Source organism: Lepisosteus oculatus, unplaced genomic scaffold (genome assembly GCF_040954835.1).
Source record: "Lepisosteus oculatus isolate fLepOcu1 unplaced genomic scaffold, fLepOcu1.hap2 HAP2_SCAFFOLD_101, whole genome shotgun sequence".
In the NCBI taxonomy this organism is placed as follows: Eukaryota; Metazoa; Chordata; class Actinopteri; order Semionotiformes; family Lepisosteidae; genus Lepisosteus; species Lepisosteus oculatus.
Window position 1 is genome coordinate 377,591 of NW_027167653.1, and position 14,584 is coordinate 392,174.

Consider the following 14,584-nt stretch of genomic DNA (forward strand, 5'->3'; position numbering starts at 1 on the left):
CACTGTATTTACTAAAGTGATATAGCTACATAATTTCACAGTGTTAAACAGTGCCCCATTGCTCAATGAATCTTCACACCCTCAGTATGATAAAAACAAAAACCATAATCTCATAGGCAGGCGTGAACTACAGTAGAGTTAATAACTTCCTTTTTAAAGAAATACAAATTTTAAAACACATCTGAGATCTGTTGTAACTGTTAATGGTAAATATAATTGTGATTCCCAATAAATTAATATGCAAACTATATTCACATTTCTAATAACTGTACATTTCACAATGTGTCAAAAATTAAAATATTAATATTTACTAATAATATTAAGGATATCAGAGTACGTTTCGGGAACTGTTAAGGTTTTATAATTTCCTAGAGAAGACTGTCAAACAGGGGTAGCAAACACATTATTATGTTTTAAGGCACACTTATCTGCTTGTAAGAGCAAGGTAACTTTCTGCTCAATGAAATAAGCTACAATACGGTCAGGCAGACAGATTTTAAATTCTTCAAACAAAATTAGCTATTTAAGTTAACAAAAAAATACCCCTATCTCTTGTGCAAACTTAAAGGTTTGATTGTTTTTAAATTTTGAAACATTTCATGGCATGTCTCAGGAACTAATTCACGGTATAATCAAAACAAAACACCCACTGGGCACAACGAGGTATGACATGCAGGTGTGAAATACAGTAGGGTTAATAACCTCTGTTATTAAAGGTTTCAGATTTGTTGTAACTGTTAATATAATGGTCATTTAACTGCAGTTCTACCATTTGTCACCTAATACTTTCATTGTTATACATGTGTGTTGTACCAGTGATGTGGTTGTTGGGGTTATTCACAGGTCCAGTCTTAGTATATTGACTCAACCATTGAGAAAAATATGCATGTACTATGTTCATGTTAGTGATTTTACAATAACTTGAATATTTTTTTGATTTGGGGAAAAGTTTGTCTTACAAATTAAGTCCCAACGTTAGACTATGCAGTGCAATGAGGAAATACAATCATCAACAGGACTTTTTTCTCCCAGTCAGCATTCTTTAAATAGTGCCTTCTCCTCTCACATTCCCAAACAGTAGCGCACACGTCAATGAAGAGCAGTGTGATTGTATACAACATCAATATACAGTAAAGTATGATACCATATGGTTTTAAAGCCACTACAGTACAGAAGGCGTGAAATATATTTGTATAATCCAAATTTCTGGCTACAGCCTAAATATTTCCACATACCGCGTTTCACTGCTCCACCTGGTGATTTTACAAACTAGTCCACTAGAAGAGTATTAAAAAACATACGCGATATGGTGTGGTGTGTAAACCGCAACCTGCTGCCTGATTCTGTGTGCGTTCTGAATGGGTGAATCTGTAACAGAAGTGTGCTCACTCCCTTCCCATTCAACCAACTCTCCTCTAATGTTTGTTACCGTTTTCCACAAACCATGTGAGAACCGAGACTGTGGTCACTTAGGGACCAAAGGTTTAACTTACTTAACAGCATAACACTCATACAGCCATTACCCTCATGTCTACACACACCGTACATGTAGTGCCTTCCTGACAGATTGAATACCTAAAGCATGACCTGTACATACAGACCCAGCCATTCAAAATCAGCTGTGTTAAAACGCGGTGGAAGTAACACAATATACCGCATCTTTTTTTAAAATAGGATAATAGTATCTGGAAGCACCTTGTAAAAGCACCAGGTGGAGCTAATAAAGCTTAACCTCTCATGTACAGCATTTGAGCTGTTGACAGAAAACGGCTGGTTTCTAAGCCCAGTCACTGCTGAGGGACAATCTTTATTCAATTAAGAATTTAAGTTGTATACTCTTTAGACTTTTAATAATTTTAAACTATGTATTACAGCATATCAACCATTAAGCATTAAAAAGTCAGTATTTTATAAAAGCAAGATTGCTCAGTTGGACCAAAGTTTACTAACATTAGTTCTGGTTTTAACGTGCTTGTTCTAACATTAAAGTTATATTCTGTACTTCATAAAAAGTTATGACGTTTTATCCTTTTCTAAGAATACAGAGAAAGAACACCAGTTGCTTATATTGTAAAAAGATACATGTTGTAGTGATTTAACATAACTTGATAGTTATATGAATATAGAATCGTGTAACTAAGCAGTTAAAGTATCACAAGTGGACATTTTGGAAGCTTTATGACATTTTTTTAAAAAGTTCTATTGTCCTTGTAGTGGCAATGAGCACTCTAATGTAGAGAGCTGCACCCAGGCAGTTCAAAGCGCCATCAGAGCCGAATGCATAAAAAGAGTCCACTATTATAGCTTATTGTGAACATGTCTTTAGGTTTACACCCGAATAGAGAAAATCGACATTTTGTCTTACTCCAAATGTCAGCAGCCAGTAATGAGCCAACAAATTAATTTGGAATTTAAAAAAAAAAATGTAACTGTACTATGAAGTACACCGCCTGGGACTGAACCCGTCAGCGTCATTCAACAGGGAACCAGCTGGCTGGGCTGAAGGAGACCTCAGTCCAGGTGCCTGATTTGCTCTGGGAGGTTGTGTCTGGCAGAACTGGCTCCCTGACAAACTGACTAAAAAACAACTAGATAAGCTAGAACCGGAAAAAAAGGTGGTTGTGCCTAACAATGCGGCCATACCAAAAAAAAGCCTTCTGCGTCCTACCCATATCTACACTAACTACCACAAGCAAAAGCAAAAACAGAAAAGCACACGTCTTTCCCCCATCCCCAATACACACCACTCAACTAACCTCATTCCCCATCTCCGACCTCTCAGCGCTCTCCCTTTCGCAGTCTCATTTCCCCTTTTAAATGTTTCAGCCTCATTTGCTTAATATATTATGTGGCAGCACCCCGAGAAAAAGGAGAAAACTATTAGGAAAAAAAACTCTCCAACTGAGGACCGTAACAGACTCCAGCTGCTCTATAAAGGATAAAGAGATGGAACTAAAGGCACTGTGTAACTACTGTATAGACAGTGACCGAAGCGCACCACCAGATGGCAGGATCTCACTGAGGAGAAATGATTTTATAGTGCTGGTTAAAGGAGTCAGCCTTTCCACTTCTCTGGGTCTGATCAACCCAACGACCTATTTTCTGTGCTTTTCCTACCCTGCTTGATTTATAATTATTCTGAAAATCTCCTTCTTGAAATGGGTCATTTATAAATACCTGTTTTAACTGTTAACATCTTGCACCAACTCTGTGATAAAATATTCACTGTGCTCAACCTGACAGAGTCCTTAGTTCATCCTGCTACCAGCATTGAATATAGAAATCTAAAGATTTCATTTATATCTTTATTTAGTAGTTCCACTAGTGACAAAGACTAAATTACTTTCTTGGAAAAATGTCTTGTTCCAAAACAATGACTCGCTTTAACAAAATATATTTACAAATGCTTTCCCATGGCGATCTACCTGACTGCCCGACTGTTTGAGAAGCCCTCCATGAAACCATGTTTGCTATTAATTCATATAAGGGCTCTCTTACTGAATTGCGCTGTTTTTCATGGGTGCTAACTTTCTGACTCTCTATCCAATCACACTTTCATAGTCTCCCTACCAGAAAAAAACCTGATTATTCAAGCCCCTAACTCTCTGCCAAATCTGCTTCTGGTTCACATGGTCTTTTGTAACACACACCTTTCTGGGATTTTTTGCATTTCTAAGCTTTTGCAAGTGTTCCTGCATCCCTCTTCTGCACTATGTCTGGTCATGGCTTTTTTCTGTTTGCTTATTTCAAGGTAACACCTGCTCCAATTCTAAAACTTTTTGCTCATGTGCATTTTTGGATTTTCACATTTACATCTCTAACACTTTAGTGTTCCAAATTTTCATTTGCCTTAATTTTTTTTAATGAATTTCAGTTTCAGCCTTTAAAATGCTTAAGTTTCTTTCTTTTGTTTCTTGCCCTACAGAGTTCTTTAACTGTGAAGTTCCCAGCATTTTTAAATGACTCTAATAATGGTCAGGTTACTTGGACATGTACCTATTTTGTAAGTTAATTTTGTGATCTCCCCCCTGTTGAGCTTGCAGAAAAGACATGTAATTGCCAGCAATTACTGCTGCACACTGTATTGTTGTAAATTTGATAAATACATTTTGATTTGATTTTTAAGCAGTTATTACTGATCACCGAATTATCACACTTAACATTGCTCAATTCACCTCCTTTCCTGAACATCTATGAGAAGCAGATATAGTGGTCTCTGGTGCGAACTTTTTGCAGCTGAAATTTCACTGTTTAAACAAATAAGAAATTAGATTGTTCAAAAATCTAATCACTTATTTTAACTAGTGCTGGGTGATAATTCGATAACGAGAATTATTGCGCTATAATTTTCCTCGATATAATTTTAACAAAAGTTCGATATATATGTTTATGCTTTGCACATGCGCACAAAATACTGCGCAAGTTTGATTTTGTAAATTTTACTCCTGCATATTTTGACGTAAAAAAGACTTGAATACTATCTACCTCAGATTTGTTTAATGTTTCTGCTGTTTGGCAAGTGTTTGTTGTGTTCTTAAAATAAAGAGTTGTTTAATTTTCCAATTAACTGTCTGGTTTCTTCAACTTTCACTCAGGAGAAAAAATCTGCCCTTAAACTTGAAAGAAATAATGATTTTACATTTATCGTGATAATTATCGATATCGACTGATATGATCAAGTACACATCTAACACCACACTCATTCATGGCCCCTCGGGACAATTCCGGATCACCCAGATGGCATCTTGTACCTCCAGCAACCTTATTTACTGTATCTCTTGCAGTAAATGCCCAGCCATCTACATTGGAGAAACAGGAAGGAGACTTGGAGATGGCTTCAGAGAACACGTCAGGGCTGTGAAGATTAAAGATCTCTCCAAGCCCATTGTTTCTCATTTCACCTCATATGGCTATGACCACATTAATCTCTCCATCTGTGTCCTCAAAGACGGTTTTCCAAACTCATACATCAGAAAGACTACAGAAACTAAATATATCCTGCACCTAAGATCACACCTTCCACCTTCTCTTAACGACAGACTACTGTTCTTCTAAATTCTCTCTATTCATTGTAGGTTTCATTTCACACCTCTCTTCACCTGTCCTGACTTCACACCTCCTGATTGGCCTCTCTGTCTATTCCCTGCTCCTGCCCCTCACCCCTCCTCTCTCCCAACCTTTGTTCTCCCACTAATTTACCTTTGCTTATTGCCCTGTCTCTCTCACACCTGAAGAAGGCTCCACGGCTGAAACGTTGTTTGCTTTCTTCTCTTTTCAGCATGGAATAAACCTATTACTTGTTCTTAATCAACCGTCTGTGTAGGGGGGTTGGGCAGAGCGATGGAGAGTGAAATAAATGACCGCCGGCACTTTTCCTTCCCCCCAGTGCGAGGTGATAATGTGGAAAACGGGGTTTTTATTTTACTGGGAGTGTGAACACTGAGTGAGCACTTGGGCGCACATTGAGATTGACACAGTGAGATTACCGAGATGGATCGTTTTAGTAATATGTTGACAAATATCTGAAGTTTTGCTTTCACGAGACAAGATAAAATTGTATCCAGCTGTGAATCAACTACGTGACCTTAACCCCGTGAAATGTGGGAAAGAGGTTTAGTGGGCACCGTTACTCACAGTGTAGTGACCATAGTGTTACTTTTAATACTGTACAGTATAACAGCATAAAGAAAGTATGTTTTTAATGTTTGAAATCGCTATACTTGCAAGTACATTTTGTATTCAGTTTGCTTGTGTATGTTTGCTGGTGGGCAAACATTCGAGGTGAAAATTCGTCCACAAGGAGTGTAGCTTTAAAGACAGCACAAAACTTTTTCGTCTCTGTGTGTTGCTCAAGCCATTCCTCTTTGGAGCCTTTTGACCCCTCCCCATTATTAACCAGTGTGTGTCCGAATCGCAGCAGGTGAGAGAGAGTTGGGAGAGACAGGAAAAGGTGAAACCTGGTTTAAATTTAAATTACATTTTACCTTCATTTTTTATTTTATAATTGTAGAAACCGAGAGATTCAAGCCTGAAGTGTCAAGCCAAGCTGTATTGTATGCACACAAGCAGCAGCGTATTTGAGGCTTACTGCTGTATTGCTCCTTGTATGCATACAATACAGCTTGGCTTGACGAACGGACACTTCAGGCTTGAATCTCTTGGTTTCTACATGTTTGTATTTTCCGTACTTTTTGATAGATTTAACGTATGTTTGAACATAGTCTTGCAAGTTAATGTTTATAGAAGATGTGGAAGAAGTGCAACAATTTATCAGTGTGGAATTTGATCAAATTATTGATTACTAATAGTTTATGCACCCGAAGCCTGACTTTATTGAGATGTATATAAAATATTGAACTGTGACATAACATTCAGAAATTCAATCGCAAATATTTGTGTAGAAAAAAATATTTGTGTAAATTCAAATTTTCTAAAATTTATTTTTAAAAAATTAATGATTAAAATGTATAATCTTTCCATATGTGATGTAATTAGAAAGTACAATAAGCCCCTGCTTTGTTTAACGATGGTTTCAAATATAAAACTAGTGAGAAAGCTTAGTTTAATGATAATTAAAAGAAATTATTTAGATTCCATTATGAAGTTTTAAAGGCAGACGTGCTCAGTGCCATAAACACTGCAGGCTGCAGAACGGTTTCCTCACAGCGCAGCCACTTCTCTGACTGAGCTGAGCTCAGAGGGCCCCGGGGCGCTGTTCTCTCAGCCACCTGCTAATTCGATGCACACCACAGGAAGACAGGAGAACACGACTGTACTGTATCGGTACGAAATGCATCTGGATTTTATAAAATTAAAGTGTTTAAAATGTTTCAAAAGTTAAAAAAACATACAGCTTACACAAGGATTCTAAACTGATCACAAGGAAGAAATATTACCTGTTTTTTGTGTATTTCTTGTTTTTAACTAAACCCTTTTGTTACGGGTTTTAAAATCATTTAATGTCCTTTACAGGCAGACACGTTATTCTTATTTTTTAATTTCTTTAAAATTAGAAGATACAGTTGCCCATCGTGCCACACGATGTTCCATTTTTATGTTTTTGAGAGACTTCAGAAAGCTTCAACTGACGCATAACAAATACAGCATAATGCCTTCTCACATTAGGAAGTCTCTTGCACCTGGGATCCGCTTTATTCAAAAGATGCAACCAGGTACTAGATATTGTTTAAATAAAAGCTGTGGAATGCTTCACAAATTGCGATCTTTAAACCTATAGGCTGCAGGCTCTGTCATTTGTTCACAAAGTTATTGACTTCTGAAAAATCATGTCTCATAAATAGGCGTTTTAATAAGCAAAGGTTATGAAAACCATAAAAAAAAGACTGAAAAAGATACAAGAAGCTTAATTTTTTATTAAATTAATACTGCTTATAATGACCAGACACATTATTATAGCTTCAGTGATATATTTAATACCGCTTTGTTATTCTCGATTCTAATTACAATATATACGATTTCGTTTTAAGGCTTGAGGCGTCTGTTAAATTGCCCCACTGAATAAAGTGTTTTGAATTAAACCGGTTGAATAGGGTTTTACTCCAACTGTTGGCAGTATTCACGTTTGCTAATTCACATTTTTATTCCATTATTAATATCAGTTAACACTGAATATGCCATAATGCAGGTGTAGCGGCGAGGCTTAATAATAAGAAAGAATTAAGTGTTCTGGGCTTTCCCAAATGAGGCCCCATTTCTCTGTTCATCTCTGTGGTGCAGCCACAGAGAAACTATTCATGCAGGCTGATTTAAGGTTTCCTTTGATAAGGTTTCCTAGGACAGCTCCCAAAGGGGGATGCACTTAGCTAAGCCTGGCTATCATGATCAATGGTCATCCATTGGCGCCTATCTGTCTAGGGAGTGCCAGTTGGACATCTGGACTGCATTACTAAGTGTCAGGAGTAAGTGACTCATATCTCACCTTGATCAACCAATCAGGGACTGGTAGGGCCGAGTAACCCACGTGGGACTCTGATGCCCATGGAACTTTCAGCCAATCAATGAGCTGAAGTTCCTCCAGGTAAAAACAGGCAACACAGAGAGCCTGAGAGATTCAGAGATTCAGTGGAGAATTCTGTGGACTTTTCTAAAGGGAATTCAAAGGAGAATTCCAGGGCAGGACAGCCCAGGAGCAGAAGGCTCCCAAGGGCAGGACATTCTCGCAGAGCGCCTCCTGACCATCCTGAGACTCAGCCCGGACCACCACGGAACGGCCAGTGTGTCCAAGTGCCAGAACTTTCCTCTGTTCTAAGAGTCTAGAGCGGAGGTTGCCAGAGAGTAACCAGAGGATCCACCTGAGGTTAGCACCAGCAGCAGGCCTCGTGAACAGGTCGGAACTGTGTACAGCTGAATCACTAGTCAGAACTAGCGCTTCATCAGGAACGAACCTGTCCTCTTCCTGACCTGCTGGGACCCACAGTCATCTTTTCCCCTGTGCACAAACTTTGCTAGTTAAAGCCAACACTAACTAGCCGGTCAGTGAGCATCTGCCGCGCACTATTGCAAACCGCACAGCACAGCCTGGCACGGAGCCAGAGAGCTCGGATTGGACAGCAACAAGCCTGCAACTGTTTCTTTGTGCCCGCAGGAGATCTGAATCACCAGAGATTGGATGAGTATTTAACTTCAATGCATTACAGCTCGAGAATTCAATTGTTATCCCAACCAGTTGATATCAATTTAATTCCTAAGAGTTATGTACTTGTTTTGAGTATCTAATGTAGAAGTTATAACCAAGTTCATTTATGAAACGGTCAAAATGAATGATATACTGAACGTATGTCCTCTTGATACGTGTAACACTTTGTAACTGATTGAATATATACCTTTTGTATTCTGATAACTATCTCGATAAGATCTGTTAGGTTTATATGCATATTCTATGTTTTAATAAATGTATCCTCGTGTATTAGTACCTGTGTGTGTGCGTTGTTTGAGTTATGTCGCATGGTTGGATTCTAAAGCCATCAAAAGAATTAATTTTGTGATTTACTGTTACAATTAATAATTGTCCCAGTAAATGCCCAAACCCTACAGAACTGGTGCCTTCAGAGAGCCACTACATTTACATTTTGGCAATGGCAACATTACATATTTGGCGTCCCTGGGCCGGCTATCATTACACAGGTCTTCTTCATGTTCCACGCATTCATAAAAAACAGTTGGCAGTAAAGCCTTTAGTTACAGGGCCCCTAGCTTATGGAACAGTCTCCCACCCCATGTTCAGGAGGCCGAATGAATCTCAGTGTTCAAATCCAGACTGAATACCTATCACTTCAGCCTAGACTACTCACACCTTACATCATACCCTGCTGCAACCATGGAAGCTGGGGCTGCTGTACATGCCATTGTGTGTCTCAGTGTTGGCCCACCAGGTAGATACATCTGTTCTGACCAAACTATCCTATTCTCCTCCCCACAAGTCCAGATGGCGCCCGGGCTGGGTACCATCTGAGTTTAATGCTGCATCACTGCCATGGATCCAAGAAGGACAGCGTGGATATAGTTATTCTTTAGGAGGATTTTGCAGGTCTACTGAGATCTGCATGAAGTACTGACATACAGAAGACATGATGGATGGATGAATACCCTTATTCATTTATTCCTTTTTTAATTATATAATGTTAGCATGCCCACAGGGGTTGAGCAGCCAGTTGACCTTGGACCCCTGGAGGTTTCTTTTCTCCTTACTGAGGAGTTTTTGGTTCCTCTCCTCTGTTGTCTTCTGGTCTTTTCTGTTCTGTATTCACACATATGGTAACTTGATAAAAGCGCCTCGGGGCAACCTTGTTGTGAAAGGCGCTATATAACAAACTGATTTGAACTACTGTAAAATGTAAACATTGCTTAGTTTGGAAATTAGTGTTAATTTAACCTTTAATGGTCAATAATAGAAAAGTAATACTGATATCATTGGAATTATTTTGTACTAAAGAAGAGCAAGTTCCAAAATAATAAAATGATTGGGCAATATTTCTGGGATTCATAAAACAGGAGGAATTTAGACAATCTTATGGGAATTTATGTTCAACTTATGAATTTACACTTTATGAACAGTTTTTAAGGAACTGATAATGTTCACAGATCATGGGATGTCTATACAAAATGACTGGGTACTCACGATTTGGGAAAAACAGGATTGAAGAGATGGTGGCGTGGAGCTACGTACCAAAATTACCTGCAAGACAGAGACCTGAATTAAGAATGGGAAGGTAACTTAGAACCTGTACGGATGAAACTGTAAAACAGAAAATCAAAGGCTTTATCAACAGGTGTTTGCTGCTGACTACCCAATGATGATACAGGCACAAGCAGCTTACTGTCTGACGAGATCAGGGAGGTATGTAGCAAAGCTGACTTTACATTGATATAAGACTAACTTTGCACATATACCCTGGGATATGGCAACAAGAAATACAGAAACTGAATCGTCTGAAATGGTTATTTGCTGCTTAGTTTTTAAAAGCATCTGATAGGAGGGATGCTCTTTTTGACAACCTTTTCAAACCACTAAGAAATAATTAAGGGGACTGATGATAAAATAACTACTGTAGGTGATTATAACCATAATAAACTGTCTTTGGCTGTATATGTTAAAATTCAATAACATGTAGGACAATAATATTATAAAAACAGGCTGACAGAGTGGGGAATGCAGAACAATAAATTGGAACCAAACTGATGCAGAGTCAATAGGTTAATAATAATAATTTCTTACACTTATATAGTGCTTTTCTGGACACTCCACTCAAAGCGCTTTACAGGTAATGGGGATCCCCTCCGCCAACACCAGTGTGCAGCCCCACCTGCATGATGCGACAGCAGCCATAGTGCACCAGTACACTCACCACACACCAGCTCTCGGTGGGGAGGAGAGCAGAGTGATGAAGCCAGTTCAGAGATGGGGATTATTAGGAGGTCATGATTGATAAGGGCCAATGGGAAATCCGGCCAGGACCTGGGGTTACATGGTTGGTTATATTGGTTATATCCGGTTCCACTGGATGATTATATTTCGTAAACGGTTAAAGGTCCACACTGAAAACAGTACACCTAAGTCAAGGCAGGTATAGCACCTGTCTAGTGCTCTTTATGGGACTATCCATGAGCTGGAGGTTTAGGAGCAGTGCTGTTTTCCATGACAACTTCCTACTGGGAGCAGGAGCAGCGCTGCTCTCTCTGGATTTATTGTCGGGTTAAATTTAATAAATGTGACTACATTTGGGACTGATTTTTCCTAAGGTAAATTTTACCTTAGAATAATAATATCTGATATTGGGGGTTAAATTAATCTTATAGCAAGCTGATGTAAGCACATGATATTTATAACCATTATAATAACATCCAAAGAAAGTGATTTTATCAAACCCTCCCAAATTGAAACGGTCGAATCTGCATCTCTGACTGGGACACTCGGTCCAAAGCCAGAATTCCTTATCAAGAGATTAAAACACCTTGCCTCTGTCCAACTGGCCGTCTCGTTTCCCTCGGTGTCCTGCAACTCTGGTGCATCTGAAATAAAAACCATAAGATCTTCATCTTATTATTACACAATTTACAACACTTACACACAAAAAAAACTGATTATCACCTCGGGTATTGCAATGGAGTGAAACAGAAGTGTCAGGGCATTTCACAACAAGCGGAATAAACGCTGTCCCTGGGCTCCAGCCTGAACTACTGTGTGGGGTCAATCAGTACAAGTTCCCTCTCAAAGGTTCACGAAGCTTGCAGATAACACGCGAATTCGCAGTAGGAAACTATTTTCAGGAACAAAACGTTTATTCCATACTGAAAAGAGAAGAAAAAAATCACAACGTGTCGGCCGTAGAGCCTTTCATACCCGTTTCCCCGTGTGAAGCCCTTTGAAGACAGACCCTTCCCTTTGCAGCCCCGGTTCAGGCGTTTCTCGGCGTCACGGGCGTTTCCATAACTTGATCACGTTCATCGTTTTCACTCAGTTAATGATGTTGACTATCGCAGTCATTACCGCATTAAGTCAACCGGGACAACCCTCACAGGAATATAACAGCTTTATTTGCGAATTCAGCAGTCAGGCTACTTGTGAGTAATACCTGACACTTTCCTGAACCTCGGGATGAAGTGCTGCACGTTAACTGACGGGACATTGAAGAGCATTAGACGACATTTGGCATAAAACGGTGTTCGAGCACCGAGCAACACTCGTAAAACCTACTGAAGTGGGGATGTAAAATACTGAGAGCTCAAGAAACGGCCGAACGCAGGCCTTTCAGCAAAACGGAAAAACGGAAATAAACTACACGCATGTCTGCATCGCTTTAGTTCACATAAATAAAACCGCGACACGATCAGTAATATTGTAGGTGTGTGATGTGCACGACAGAAGGTGACATTTTCACAGCGCTCAGCGGTGTTTTCTACAGGACCTTGCTGTGGCCTCAGGCAAGCGGCCGTTAATTAACAAGCTCGTCTCCACTTCAACTCGTATATAAAACCTTCCTCGTCAGACGCCCAGCTACAGGCTTTCACCGTCCCTCGGCACAGACTCGACACGTTACAAACTCGGTCTCATACACTATTCCGGTTTTCTTGACAATTACTGATATTTCGCCAAAAAACACAGGCGCTGAGCTCCGTGACGAGTCTACAGGCAGACACGAGCACCGCGCGCGCTTCCACTCTACCGTCCCTCATCCCTGGCGCGCGCGGGGGCAGGCGGGGTGACGTCAGCTCTCGCGAGAGGCGAGCTCAGCCGAGCCCGACGGAGCCACGCCCGGCTGACGTCACGGCGGTTTGAATCTGCGGGCGGGAGCAGGACGAGCGGCATGGCGGCACCGCGGTGGGGTAAGAGATTTATTTTCAAATAGTTGCTTAAAATCGCACATCCTAGCGCAGTAACTTCGAGTTATTTGTTTACTGTACAATTCAGTTTATCAGGGCTCATGGTCTGATCAGTGTACAGCATAACGTTAACGTTTAGTCTTTTACACCTGTTGGCTGTTTTTTGATAAAAAATGTGTTTATTGCAAAACGCGCAATGTGGTTATTCGGTGGTGGTTGTGTTTGTGTTAGAAAGCTGTGCTCTTTGAACCGAGAGCGATGCGAAGGGCTCGTTTTGCACCTGTATCATTGTTTTAATAGCAGCAGTAGTTGCAGCTGATCAGAGCTGTAATGTGAAAAATACCGCTGCATGTTAATTCAGCATGATGCGCGCTGGCACAGCTCACAGTAGACACGGTGGATGAATTAATACCCTTATTCATTTATTCCTTTTTTAATTGTATAATGTTAGCATGCCCAGAGGGGGTTGGGCAGCCAGTTGACCTTGGACCCCTAGAGGTTTCTTTTCTAATTACTTACTGAGGAGTTTTGGGTTCCTCTCCTCCATTGTCTTCTGGTCTGTATTCACATGCATGGTCACCTGCTTTGTTAAGCGCCTTGGAGCAACCTTGTTGTGAAAGGCGCTATATACAAATAGATTCAATTGAATTTGGGTCTGAGTTTGGAAAGCTTAACCTATTGGCTACAACGAAAAACGTACACGCTAGGCTCAAACTGTAAGTCACATGGCTGTGTGTCGCTTAAGCCACTACTATTGGGCTTTCTAGTTATGGGGGTGGGAAGTCACCCCCTCTGGGTGCCTGACTTGTCGCCGTCTTTAACCGCTCTGGTGCAGAGCCGCAGCGACTGAGAGACCCTGAGAAAAAATGAATCCTGAGAAAGCGCTTGTGTGCCCTAGTGGTAAGGGATAGCAAAACATCAGCAGCTACTGCGAGGAATCGGGGATAGATGTAATCAGAGTTAATATCTAAACGAATTCAAAAACTAGATGTTACAATCTTGAGGAACAGAGCGATGATGGAGATCAACGCATTTTCCGGAGCCAAGAAATCAAAAAGGAAACAAGCTTTCTGATATTTGAAATCACAATTTCGATCTAGGTCTTGAACATAAAAAACAATATTTTCAGAGAGTGGTTGGTTTGTATGTACAGAGGATCATTAATACGAAATCCCTCTTAAGAAAAAGTGAAAGGGAAGATTTTGACCTCCAGATGTTTGCTCTGCCCCTAGTAAGTAAGGAGAGCAGTGAAATTTCAGATGCACAGCGAGCACTAGCTGTGCTTGTGATGTAAGATCAGGAACGGGTGAATTCAGTGCTGTAAAGTGCACTAATGAGGTAGTAGGTGAATTAGGAGCACAGTTTTAATGTGCATAGATGAATGGAAGAATGCAGGAAGCTAGATGATGAAAGAGCTAGGTTAGACAAGAAAAAAAGAGAGAGGACTTCTGCTTTATAAGGCTGAAACTGAAATTCAAGCTCTCAAAATAAATAAGCAAGGCAAATGAAAAGTTAGTGTATGGAGGTTTTAGGAATGTGAATAAAAGGCTTAAACGTCGGGATAGTAAAATTAAAATGTGGAGTGTGAGCAGGCAGTCATTTTGAATGAACAGGAGAAAAGTGAGCCAGAGAAGGAAAGGGCACAGCTAGAGAAGAGTATTGATGAAGTGCAGGAACAGTTGCAAAACCTTAGATATACAAATAAAGGAATCGCAGAAGGTTGCGTGTCACAAAAGGAAACGTG

General features: G+C 40.1%; 1 long non-coding RNA gene across 5 annotated transcripts in view; it reads right to left on the minus strand.

Annotated features, from left to right (window-relative positions):
• Positions 1 to 12,689, minus strand: part of LOC138225676 (uncharacterized) — a 44,446-nt gene extending 31,757 nt beyond the window's left edge. For all 5 annotated transcript variants that reach the window (XR_011184147.1, XR_011184148.1, XR_011184146.1 and 2 more), the window contains exons 1-3: positions 11,609 to 12,689; positions 11,477 to 11,529; positions 10,139 to 10,195 (exon numbers count right to left, since the gene is read on the minus strand). This is a non-coding gene — a long non-coding RNA (uncharacterized lncRNA). The remainder of the gene's footprint in view (positions 1 to 10,138; positions 10,196 to 11,476; positions 11,530 to 11,608) is intronic.
• Between the last annotated feature and the right edge of the window lie 1,895 nt (positions 12,690 to 14,584).